We start from the raw sequence: 12060 nt of genomic DNA on the forward strand, positions 1-12060 counted from the left end.
ATACATTTATCGTTTATTTTTTTAAATTTTATTAATTAAAGTTTTTAATGCAAGTTTTATGAATATTGTAATACATTTTATTTGTTCTCTATTTTTAAGATTTGTAAGTCTATATGTGTTTAGCCCAATTTTCAGAGAAATTTTAACAAGTCCATAAGTTCGTGCGTATTTTACCCATAATTTCACTTTTGTACGATTTTTGCATACAAAAATTTATTTGCGGAATATAGCGGAACTATTTACATTTTCTTTGATATATTGTGCATTCAACAAGTGATTTTAATCGCGGATAGAAGCACGTGTTGTTAAAAAATAAAATGGAATCTTCGAATGCGTAAAAGAGGCATATTTTGTATTTTTTTATAAAAATGGTAAAAATGCAACAACTGCTGCTGCAGAAATAAACACTGTTCACGGAGAAGTTCGGTGAGTGTAAGGACTGCGCAAAAGTGGTTTTCAAAATTCCGAAGTGGTAACTGCGACGAGGAGGATGCCCCGCGCGCCGGTCGTCCTGAAGTCTTTAACTCCGACGCCTTGCTCGAACTCGCGGAAACTAAGCCAAATTTGACCGTCGATGTGATAGCTCAGACGTTAAAGTCATCGCATGGAACAGTTCACAGGCACCTGGCTCAGTTGGGAAAGGTTTCAAAGCTGAGAAAATTCGTTCCGCATAGACTTTCCGTCGTCAACCTTCAGCAGAGAGTGAATGTGTGTTCTCAGCTGCTACAACGGCTTGAAAATGAAAGTTTTTTGAACCATATCATTACTGGTGATGAAAACTGGGTCCTTTACAGTAATCCTGTTCGCAAACGCCAATGGTTAGATAAAGATGAGACACCAGAACCGACCCCTAGAGATGGCCTTCACCCCAAGAGAATTCTCCTGTCTATTTGTTGGGATATGGTCGGTATTGTTTATTATAAGCATTTGGAACCAAACTAGGCGATAACTGCTGATTTTTATTCCCATCAGCTATTAAACCTGAATGAGGCACTTAACAAAAATCGACCGTCTTTAGTGAATAGACGCAAAGTTTTGTTTCACCACGACAACGCAAGACCTCATATCGCAAGGCAAACATTAGGCAAGCTGAACGAGCTCGGATAGGAGCTAATCCCGCATCCACCATACTCTCCCGATATTGCACCTTGTGATTATCACCTTTTCCGTGGACTTCTATTCCATATGAGTAACAAAAACTACTCCTCAAAAGAAGCTATGAAAAGGGATATCGAAGCATATTTTGGCTCCAAGGACAAACAGTTTTTTGAGCAGGGAATTAAAAATTTGCCTAAACGTTAGGATACGCCAAATCTTGGAAAAGACCCATGAAAGGAGAATCGACACACACCATCTTTTCGTCGACTTCAAAGCTGCATTCGACAGTACGGAAAGGAGTTACCTGTATGCCGCGATGTCTGAATTTGGTATCCCCGCAAAACTAATACGGCTATGTAAGATGACGCTGCTCAACACCAGCAGCGCCGTCAAAATTGGGAAGGACCTCTCCGAGCCGTTTGATACCAAACGAGGTTTCAGACAGGGTGACTCGCTGTCGTGTGACTTCTTTAACCTGATGTTGGAGAGCATCGTACGAGCCGCAGAACTTAATCGCTCAGGCACAATATTTTATAAGAGCGTACAATTGTTGGCGTATGCCGATGATATCGATATCATCGGCCTTAACAACCGCGCGGTTAGTTCTGCCTTCTCCAAACTGGATAACGAGTAGACAGTTATAATTTCGAGGTTGTAAAAGACTTCGTTTATTTAGGAACCAGCATTAACACCGATAACAATGTCAGCCTTGAAATCCTACGTAGAATCTCTCTTGCCAACAAGTGCTACTTTGGACTTAGTAGGCAACTTAGCAGTAAAGTCCTCTCTCGTCGAACAAAACTAACACTCTACAAGACTCTCATCATGCCCGGCCTAATGTATGGCGCAGAAGCTTGGACGATGACAACATCCGATGAAGCGACGCTTGGAGTGTTCGAGAGAAAGATTCTGCGTAAGATTTTTGGACCTTTGCACGTTGGCAACGGCGAATATCGCAGACGATGGAACGATGAGCTGTATGAGCTTTACGACGACATAGACATAGCGCAGCGAATAAAGATCCAGCAGCTACGTTGGCTGGGTCATGTCGTCCGAATGGATACAAACGCTCCGGCTTTGAAAGTATTCGATGCGGTACCAGCTGGTGGTAGTAGAGGAAGAGGGCGGCCTCCACTGCGTTGGAAAGATCAGGTGGAGAAGGACTTGGCTTCACTTGGTGTGTCCAACTGGCGCCGGTTAGCACGAGAAAGAAACGAGTGGTGCGCTTTGTTAAACTCGGCCAAAATCGCGTAAGCGGTTATCGCGCCAATTAAGAAGAAGAAGAAACGTTAGGAAGACATTGTAAATAATGAAGGAAAATATATTATTGATTAATAAATACTTTAAATATCTTTTTTATTAAATTTAAAACCACATTTAAAAAACGCACGAACTTATGGGCTGGCCTGATATTTTATTTTTAACTTTTAAATTAGTTGTTGTATTTTTTAACTTTTAAGCAAATTTCTGCTTTTATTATGTTTTATATATTTTTTAAATTAGGCCGCCGTAGTCGAATGCACCAACTACTATTCAGAACTCAGAAAGAACATAGGTTCGAAACTCTGCCACGAAAAGGCTCCTCGAAAAAATATCAGCCATTTGGAGTTGGCTTGAAACTGTAGGTCTCTCCATTTGTACAACATCAAGACGCATGCCGCAAATAAACACCCAAAAAGGGTGTAGGTGCCAATTATATATGTATATATATTTATATATGTTTTAAATAGGTATATTTTTTGTTGGAAAGAATATCTACATTTTTCATGAAAAGGCCGAAATTGAATTTCTTGATAGAAATATAAAATATATTTTACATTTAATTTTTCCATAGAAAATTATTGGTGAACAACCTTATTGAGTTATGCACTTTATTAATCAATTGCGTTTTGCTCTTCCGTTTCTGTAAATTGGATAGAACAAACTATTATTTGCTTATGAAAATTTCTGTGTCAGAGGAATATTCAAGCGCTATTACGTTTACTCATAAAAAATAAAGCTGTTCTAATAAATTATTTTTAATGACATTTCAATGCAAATTTTACGAGCAATTTAGAGGAATTAATTTTTTATGAATTTATGGGTACATACGAGTATACCCCCTTTTAAGTAATATAAGCTAAGACGAAAAAAAACATTCGTCCATTTGGCGTGGAATAGCCACCTCCAATGAATACATCTAACATTCCTGCATGCTTAAATGAATGTAGTGCTTGTGGTAAATATTAATAAATCTGATTTAGTTGTCATGATAAGTTTTCAAGCAAACGTATGCGATATACAAATATACTACTAATCCATTCACACATATAGGTGTATTTACATGCACAGCCATTTATTGGTGGCATTACACATGTTCTTGTTTCCTTATATTCACCAAATAAAAACATCAACGAACGAATAAAATCTACTATCACCACCAACAGAGACTTTTATGCATTCTTCTATCGTGTTACAGTTTAGCACTAGCAACAAATAAAGCTGTGTATATTTTCTCGAGACCATACTAATTTTATGATCAATATAAAAGTATGTGTGTTCATATATCGTTACTGGTTGGCGATGATGACAATGATTGCATGCCAGAAATTACTTTGGGATATTTTGTTGTTGATTACTTGATATGTTGCATACATAAAGGCGTTCAAGCACATTTGTATTGAAATAGAAACATTAAACCATTTTACATGCATCCATATGAATGTTTTATGTTCATACGTAAATTTACGCCAATTTGCGCATAAAATGTTAGTTGTTTATGAATGTGTGAAGGGGGAAAAAAGTGAAGATTTTTCGGTAACAGGAAAAGCTATTCATCAGCCAGAAGATAAAGACAAATTGTTGACTATGTTGAAATTTCCTTGGTATTAACTACTATTTTTGAATAATAAATTATGAATGTACATATAAAAGCTGCAAGTGGACGTGTGTGTGTGGAGGAGTGTGGAAAATATCACAAGAACCAAGCGAAGCAATGGAGCTTGTGGGCTGCATGTGGATACATTTTCACACAAGGTTAAGTCGAAATGCATTTAATTTAGAAATTTCAAAAATTTAATAGATAAAAACATAAGTTTAAGCAATACAAATGTGTATGTATTAGTAGTCGCTTCTCTGCCGAACCTTTAGCTTATGCTTTTTTAGTTCCGAATATATTAGAGCAAAAAAAAAAAACAAAAACAAAACAGTTGTTCGACGCCGGGCACACTTTTTCTTAAGCAAATCGTATGCAAATAAACTGAAAATATTTTTACAGCTGTTCAACGTGCCAAAGTTCTGAAAGTTTATAGAGAATTCGTCGAATTTCTGAGCACTGAGTACACGAAATATAGAAAAGTAGAGAGTAAAGTAATAGTTCAACTAAGTGCTAACATTATTATTGCTGCCCGAAAAAGCATAGACAAGCATAAATGAAAAAAGACAGACTGAAAAAAAAAAAATTAATACAAAATTATACGGTGCAGTGCAGAAGTGTTATTTCATGAAATAAAAAGTGTAAAATGCTCTGCAGCAAGTTTGAAGAATAAAACCATAAACTAGTGAAAATTTAATGAAAAGAAATTTTAAATTTTGAATAGTTTACATCTGGAATATTTTTATAAACATTATATGCACTTGAAAAACTTCTGTGAGCTTTTGTAGCGCATTTTCTCTAATGTGTGATACTACTGAAAGTATGAAGAGCAGTTAGTGGTAGTAATATTTTAATTCAGGAGTACTTCAAGTATCGACTGAAAAGGCTTGGAGCTCTAGTAGACGACCAGTAACTGCCACGCCGCGATATTCTCTAAATAAGGATGTTACTATGTTTGTTTGCTTTGTTAGTTGACAAGCACCAGTGAAAGATAAATAAAGATATATTTAAAGTACATAGGTACCTAAGCAAACGACCAACAAAGTCATCCAAAAAATGTAGACTGACTTAAGGAAAACATATGTAGGTCCCTAAAGGAGTCAAAATATCTATGTGTCATTTTAGAGTAAAGATTCAACTGGGTTAATGTGAGTTACTTTATACTATAAAGGAATTTTACATTTGTCAGTGATTTATTTGTACGTTTACCCTTGGTAATCCTGCGCAACAATCGAATCCAGTCTTTACATTGTTAATATTTTCTGAAAGTAAGCCCATGCGGTAAAAAACACTCAACAGATTTGCAAAATTTAGCTGGAAGTTTTTTTAAGGCTACCTAAATTTGGCATATTCGGACCTAAGTTGTTTTCAAAAAAGTGGAAAAATGGATAAAATATAAATATGTATATAAGATATTTGAGTAAAAGGAAAGGTTAAGACATGTGCAGTAAAATTTGAGGGGAAATATTTTCTTAAAATAGTTTAAGCCATTCCCTCCTTTCTACCTGAGAGGGTCGCTTTGATGCTTTGAAAAATCAATACAATAAATCTAGAAAATCGTTAGAGCATTAAAATATTCTAAAACAATACGTTTCGGAAAATTTTACTAGCAGTCTTCACAGGGGGGGAAAAACAGAAAATTCAATAAAATTTACAAACTTTTCAAAAAGAATTCTTAGAAAAATTTCTAACATACAGTTTAATAGCGCATTTAAGTTTAGTATAACAAAGTGCAAGTTTAAAGTGCCACAAAATTGCGTTGCTTTTATTTTTTTCTTGTGCATTTTAACTGTCGGGTATGTTTTAAGAACTCGAGGACTTAATATGATAATACAAAACAGAAATATTGTTGGAATGATTGGTTTTGTATTATAACCTGGTATGGGTTTTGTATGGTAACCTTTGAATTTAATATACAGTATCCGACATATATCCGCCGCGACTACAAATTATATAGTCCATTCCATCAGTCCATATTCTGACTAGTTTGTCCACACAGTAAAAAATGATGGTTTATATTTAATACCAGTTGCTATTGAATTTATACAATTAGGAATTAAATTTGATTTTTAATTCTAAAAAGTTTTATTTTAAGACGATGAAATATTCTTGCAATTATTTTAAATCCAAAATGGGTTTAAAAGAAAACTTTAATTGGTGCTGAGCGTTGCGTTTTTCAAATTTAATACCTATTAGATTTAACGTAAGACCAAAAAAACATTAAAATGCTCTCTTTAATGTTTCAAGCTATTTTGGTTTCAGTTTAAGTTTCAATTATATTCAATTTAAAATTTATTGGTTTAAAAGTAAAACCATAAAAGTATTAAAAAATTTTCTCACTCTCAATTAATTTTAATGTATCTACTCTGAACTTTAGTATTATTTGCTTTAAAGTAAAACCAAGAAAGTATTAAAAAATTCTCTCAATTTCTGTCACTCACTCACTCTCAGTGTCATTTTTTCCACTATTCTAGAAGCATGTTTTTAAAAGTGAAATACCACGCGGAAGGAAAGCTATGATAGCGAGGTAATTTCTGAAGAAGATCTTCGTTTTTTTCAAAACTGCATAGTTAAAGACGAACTGAATCTGGTGCAGCAGAAATTGCGAGAAACGTTAAAATCGAGACAAAAATTTATCGCAACTGCGTGGAATGTTTTGGAAATATGAAAGCAGTGTGGAACAAATTTTTATTGCTGCGAGTGGCGGTTCTAATTTGGGAAACTGTACAGAATGGACGTCTGAAGTAATACCTTATTTGATTTTCTTAAAGTTGCTGCCATCCACTGCCAGTGGACGCGAACAAAAAAAAGCAAAATTCCAAAAATCTGTCGACAGTTTTATTTTTGAAAACGTAATTTACTATAAATTTTTTGTTCTTAATGGGCATAAATAAAAAAATTTGTTTTTACAGCTTAGAAGAATATAAAATAACAACAAGTCCAGAACTTCGGCGAATCGACTTTTCGGTGCCTTCTTTAACACTTCGCTCTATGAACTTTGCGAACAGATTTAGTTCTTTCTAATTAAATTTCCATCATTTGGAAGCGTTGTTCTGGCGTTAAACGATTCATGATGACTTGCCAAACTTTACTGAACAGAAATGCCAACACAATGCGTCAGCTGTCAAATCACAGTTATCGATATCGATAGTTCTCATGCAGCAAAAAAGAAACTCGCGATTTATTAAGATTTCTCAAAAGTTTTCTATTATGCTCAAAAATCAACGAGCCACTTCAAACTTGCACTTAATCCCACTCAAATTCAATGTTTTATGGAACTGCGACCTCTACATTTTTTTTAATTCTGTTAGGTGTAAAATTTTGATACAAATTTATTGACTAATATTTATTTGCACAAAACTTATAGGTTTATATGATGGATTTATATGATTTCTCTAAGGGAGTGAACCATATTTTCGTAAATAAATTTTAAAAGTAAAAAAATAGTATATATTTAAAAGCATTGCAAAAATATTTATTTAATTCTTTGCTTTTTTCTTTAAGCCCACTCTTTTTTTCCACATCTGCCACCCGGGTTTCATAGTTAAAGCACTTAGATTGATATATCGAGCGCTTTAACTCACTACCACCTAAGCAAATGTAAACCAAATAGCAACAGAAGAACTGAGTTTGTCTTAGCATGCGAGAACTAGTAAATATTTATGGCTTTTTAGTTCGACATTTGACATAATGTTGTAAGCGTCCGACCACGTTACGAGTACAGCTACAGCTTGTGGAAACGTGCAGTGCATGCACATACCGACCTATGCAGGTAAGTTTGTACATAAGCTTTGATAGGAAGCTGGGAGCAAGCAAGAGCCAATGCTGATAATTTCAGATTTATTTGTGTAAAAACAATCTTCAACTTGCACCACAAGGCTGAGAAAGTCATAAAAAGGGGAAGACAAGGAATATTTTCGAGTGGTTAAAAAACCACAAGTTTTAGTAGCACTTGCATGTCGACACTACGCAAAGCATCCTTACATGACTACCCTCTATGCAGATAAGTGCCAATGAATATTGTTCCACATGCATGACCATACGATTGGCTAAAGGGATATGAAGGCGCTAGCAATGGCGGAGGAGTGCGCTTCAATTAAGAATCTTTGAATGTAAGAATGAAAATAGCAGCGGCACGAGGGAATAGCTCTAACCACTGTGGGGTGACGTGACCGTAAATTATGTGCTGCAAGGGTAACGCGGCGCCAGTGATAAGAAAGCGAAATGAGTTGCTGAATAGCAGCTGCTGCTATAAACAAATGGTTTGCTGGTCCAATATCTTTGCGCGGGCAACTGCCTTGGTAACCTTGATAGCCATTATCGCCGGTCAACCAACTCCTTTTTATATGCATAAATTACTAGCCAGAGCTCGTTGCTATATTGCTGCATCACTACCTGCCCACCCAATAGCAGTCCAACTCGGTGTAGCAATGTCCTTTAGTACGTCTTGTTACATTTCAATTCTTCATGTTGGCGCAAAAGAAGGATGTGTTAAAGGATGCTAATCCGCTTACCGGTATGAAAATGAGCAAACATAAAAAAGTGTGGAATAAATGAGTAAAGGAAATGCAAGACAAGCGAGTCTATGTTGGCCGGCAAAAACAAAGATGTTGCTATGGCTACGAAGTAGCAACTTTGATGGCGCATCCTTTCGAAGAACAGGTTGTGCCACCTGTGTGTAAGTGTGTAAGCATAGGCAGAGCAGTTCGTTTTCCTTTGCTGGCCCTTGGTGGCATAAAAATCAGGATTTATGGAGCAACAACAAGTTTTTACTACCTTCACAGCTATTCCGCAAGCTCTGTTGGGAATTGCAAAATACTTTTTTTGCCTTCGAATTGAAGGAAGTTAATTATTAAGCGGTGAGTATACAGCAAACAGCAACAGCAAGCCTAGAAAGCAGTTGACGCAGCCGAGGCAGGCTGCCACTATTCGGGCACAGCTCACAGGAAAGACATTAAGGTAACATCCTTTTTATCATTGTATTGTTGTATAACAGGCAACTGTTGTTTTATGTGAGGCGCACAACTTATTTTCTTGCCTTTTGTCTCGCTTCACGCAACCTCTAAATGTCGAGCATTTGCGTGTGACTGAAGATGTCCCAAGCCACTAAAGGCGCTTAGCAGACTGTCTTACCCTCTAGTGTCATCTATTTAAGTTGACAAAAGAACTTAACCTTTGCCGCCACTGTCCTCATTTATACAAGGAAGCATATTTTACTTTTAGTGTATTTAAATGGTGTTTGGAATTGGTGTTGCTGGTTCACCTTGAAACCCTGACTTTGGCTTGAATTTACGTTTGTATGTGAAATGCGCTGCTTATAGCTTATTAAGATAAAAAGGGAAAAATTCAAATATTTTAAGATCATCTGAATAAAATATTTTAAGTGTGATTAATTTTTGTTATACAAAAATCAGAATGGTAGCTACTTGACCTATTTACGCTGAACGCTGATAAGCAATTAAATATGTATAAGTGCGAGGATATAAGAGTATGAGAAACAGCCACTGAAGGTGTGAAGTAAAATGTTTTCAATCGACTAGCTTTACTATAGCATTTTCTAATATTGACGTAACGTTAGAGATATTTAGTATTTATACTCGTATGGCATACTGCTAGCTCTTGTTAGAAAACATATGTATGCATAAACGTATGTATGTACTTTCATGCAAATCATTCTCGTTCATTGAAAATTGAAAATCAACAAAGAAACGAAATCAATCCAATGCGTACCGTAAAATTGCATTTGGGAGCTACTACAGTCTTCCTTGACTAAAAGTAAATAGAGAGCAAAAAGTAATAATAATAACTGCATTTTACATCCATGGACATGCTTCCACTTCAGAATACTTAGTAGGGGAAGCAAAAGTACCCATAGATGTTAACTTAGACCAATGCAAATGCATACCTTTAGCATTTTCATAAAATTAAAATACAATTGTCAACTTTAAGAACAGTAACATGAATTGTTCTTGTGATGCCTTACGATATTTTTGCTCATTGTGTCATATTGATGCAGTGTTTTACCCTAGAGAAGTAATAATCGAAACAATGCTGCTTCAAGAGACTGCTGTCTCTGGAGCAAAGCTAAAGGATGTGAAGGAGTGGATCAGTGCTGAATAGAAAGGAACGTCAATTCAAGAACTGGATTGCCAAGTGGCTGCTTGAAGGTTTGTGCTTTAAGTTGTTTTTGCTGTCTGAGGTAGTAAGTTGTAGGGAGCGTGATGTGAAAAAATAATAAATATTTACTAAAATAGGAATATGAAAATAGGGGATTAATAGGAATAGGCATAGGGGATTAAGATAGGCGAGCTACGTTCAATATTATCGTCACTTTATGCATGCAAAGAGGATGCGGACTCCAGCTCCACTTCCAACATTTTACCATAAGAGCGACTTTTTATGAGAATGCCCCGACTCTCAAGGCCCATCAAACCTCAAAACGGGAGGTTATCCTTTTTAGTCTTAGCGCTAATAGAGCCCAAGCAGCAAAGGTGTTAACACCGAAGCTCAAGTAACTCTTAGAAATAATCTAAACATCTATCATGCGGCCTATAACGCTCTGAGTGCCTTAGTATGGGGCAAAAAACTCAGCAGAGGTGTTGGAGCTTGGATTAAATGTAACATGACAATTTGCGTAACGGTCCTTCCATCTCAGTAATGTATGACGGTTTGACATTAGCTCAGACTACAGTATTCCTTAGGCCATTTTCAAGAAAAGGCAACAAGGAATAGTAGAGCAAGACTTTGATTCTATCACTACAATTAAAATTTCTGCGCAGAAGGTTCTGAAATGACAATAAGGCATTTATAATTATATACAGTAGAAGCCCGATAAGTGCAATACCGATAACTGCAATTTCGCGGAAAGTACAATTCGATTTTAAGTCCATAGAAAACTCGAAAAGAGCAATAAAAAATTGCAATTTTCGGGCGCAAAAGAATTCTTGTTCGAAGAAATTTTTTACTTAATACGGCAATGTATTTGCGTTCATCACGCGCGAAGACACAGCTTTATAGCTATGCACAGTTATGGTTCTCGGAATTATTGCGACCAAAAACACTGTTCTCACGTTTTGTGATTTTTGATTTTTACAAATAACTGTAAAATTGTAGCGCTGATATCATAAAATATGGCATCGAATCGTTTGTGACATTCAACACGCGTTAGTTTCAAGCTGGTTCTTGAGAGTAAAACAATCGTTCGGAGTTTAATCATTTTTTTTGCTTTCATCAAATAAAATCATGGGAAAAGTGAAAGAGAATCTACATTTTCTTACATTGAAAGAAAGAGATGAGATTCTCCAAAAAATTGAAAAAGGCGTTAAACAACGAGATCTTGTATTCGAATACAAAGTTGACTGCGCAACGATTTGCCGAATAAAAAAACAATCCCGTTCATTAAAAGAAAATGCATACAATTCATTTTCACTTGGAAATAAACGGAAAACTTTGCGGTTTGGCAATCATCCAGAGCTCGAGAAGCGTTTGTACCAGTTTTTCATGAATCAGCGGCGACGAAATGCTCTTGTTTCTAGCTTGATATTGAAAAGCAAAGCATTAAAAATATTTGATGAAATAAAAAAGGATGGAAAACAATTCAATGCAAGTGATGGATGGTTTTCGCGATTGAAGAAACGCTTCGGACTTCGCTATTTGACTGTGACTGGTGAATCATTATCTTGTGATGCAGAAGCCAGGAGTGCTCCAGGAAACAAAGTTTCAAAAGATCGAATCAGTGTTCTTTTGTGTGCAAATGGTGATGGCAGCCACAAAATAAAACCATTAACGATCGGCAAATCTATGAATCCGCGTTGTTTTAAAAATTTTCATCTACCGGTGAATTATGCTAGCAACAAGACTGCTTGGATGAACCGGGATATTTTCAAAAAGTGGTTCTTTGATAATTTTGTCGAAGAAGTGAAAAAATTCGCCAAAGAAAATGATGTTCCACCCAAAGCATTACTCTTGCTGGATCAAGCCCCATCTCATCCGCCCGAAGAAGAATTAGTTTGTGGTGAGATCGAAGTGATGTATTTTCCGGCCAATTGCACAGCGATTTTACAGCCAATGGATCAAGGTGTTATAAACTTGACAAAAATTCAATACAA

Source organism: Anastrepha obliqua, chromosome 4, assembly GCF_027943255.1.
Source record: "Anastrepha obliqua isolate idAnaObli1 chromosome 4, idAnaObli1_1.0, whole genome shotgun sequence".
Lineage (NCBI taxonomy): Eukaryota > Metazoa > Arthropoda > Insecta > Diptera > Tephritidae > Anastrepha > Anastrepha obliqua.